Genomic DNA, 1,702 nt, shown 5'->3' on the forward strand with positions numbered 1-1,702 from the left:
CGGACCGATGGACTCTGCAGCAACCTTGAGTAGGCACGAACCCACAGACAGTTGAGAACTTTTGTCTGTCTCACGCCGAAACTCTTCACAGTTGCCTTCAAAAACTTAGGAATTTTATCCCTAATAGAGCCACAAAAAAAGCCAAACAAACCAACCCACCAGCCTTACAGAAAAACATGACCAAGTCACGCTGAGCCTCTCCTATGCAGACCGAAAGTGCTCAGAGTCGTGAGTGCGTAAATTGAACTTCTGTATCTGACATCCCTCCTGTCCTAACCTGTAACTGCCTTTTTCTGCTCTGACAGTGCCCCATGCCCAGAGGCAGCAGATGTCCAACGGCAGCTCCATCACCCACTTCCTCCTCCTGCCATTCGCAGACAGGCGGGAGCTGCAGCTCTGGCACTTCTGGCTCTTCCTGGGCATCTTCCTGGCTGCGCTCCTGGGCAACGGCCTCATCATCACCAGCACAGCCTGCGACCAGCACCTCCACACCCCCATGTACTTCTTCCTCCTCAACCTCTCCCTGCTGGACCTGGGCTGCATCTCCACCACTGTCCCCAAATCCATGGTCAATTCCCTCTGGGACACCAGGGCCATCTCCTACACAGGTTGTGCTGCACAGATCTTTTTCTTTCTCTTTTTCATTTCAGCAGAGTATTTTCTCCTCACCGTCATGTCCTACGACCGCTACGTGGCCATCTGCAAGCCCCTGCACTACGGGAGCCTCCTGGGCAGCAGAGCTTGTGTCCACATGGCAGCAGCTGCCTGGGGCGCTGGGTTTCTCAATGCTCTGCTGCACACAGCCAATACATTTTCACTGCCCCTCTGCCGAGGCAATGCTGTGGAGCAGTTCTTCTGTGAAATCCCCCAGATCCTCAAGCTCTCCTGCTCACATTCCTACCTCAGGGAAGTTGGGCTTCTTGTGCTTAGTGCCCTGATTGTTATTGGCTGTTTTGTGTTCATTGTGGGGTCCTATGTGCAGATCTTCAGGGCTGTGCTGAGGATCCCCTCTGAGCAGGGACGCCACAAAGCCTTTTCCACGTGCCTCCCTCACCTGGCTGTGCTCTCTCTGCTTGTCAGCACTTCAGCATTTGCCTACGTGAAGCCCCCCTCCATCTCCTCCCCATCCCTGGATCTGGTGCTGTCAGTGCTGTACTCAGTGGTGCCTCCAGCAGTGAATCCCCTCATCTATAGCCTGCGGAATCAGGAGCTCAAGGATGCTGTGAGGAAGCTGCTGACTGGATGTGTTTCAGCAGCCATACACTGCCTGCTGTCCTCTGCAAAAGGCTTCCATTGTAGGTCATTACAGGCCAAGTCTGTCTTTGCTGCTTTACATTTGTTTTCCTGTTTCAATTTGTGGTGATGTTGTCTTCATAGAAATGTCAGTTTTCATCTCCTCCAGCTTAACTAGCCACCCATGTTGTGTGACCCACAGACTTTGTGTCAGTGAAGGTCTCTCACAGTATTTGAGTTAAATAAATGATCCTGCAGCAACTTCTTGTCTGTGCTATGTGCTCACATGGCAGGAATGAAGGGGAATGAAATCAGCTTTCTGGCTGCTCCAGCTCTGGGATGGCTGCTCTGTGCCTGGAGCAGGAAAAGCTCTTGGGGAGCCCAAGGGCCGGGGCTGTTGTGCTGGTGTGGGGAGATGGGATGGCATGGGGGGGCTGCAGAGCTCTCAGGGTGTCCTGGGCAGGAGAGC

At 53.3% G+C, this 1,702-nt stretch overlaps 1 pseudogene across 1 annotated transcript; it reads left to right on the forward strand.

The window, feature by feature from the left end:
* Positions 1-328: 328 nt before the first annotated feature.
* LOC308228546 (olfactory receptor 14C36-like) lies at positions 329-1,299 on the forward strand (annotated as a pseudogene). Its single transcript has one exon. The product of its transcript is annotated as an olfactory receptor 14C36-like (transcript).
* The last annotated feature ends 403 nt before the right edge of the window (positions 1,300-1,702 follow it).

Source organism: Psittacula echo (assembly GCF_963264785.1).
Source record: "Psittacula echo genome assembly, chromosome: 19".
NCBI lineage: Eukaryota > Metazoa > Chordata > Aves > Psittaciformes > Psittacidae > Psittacula > Psittacula echo.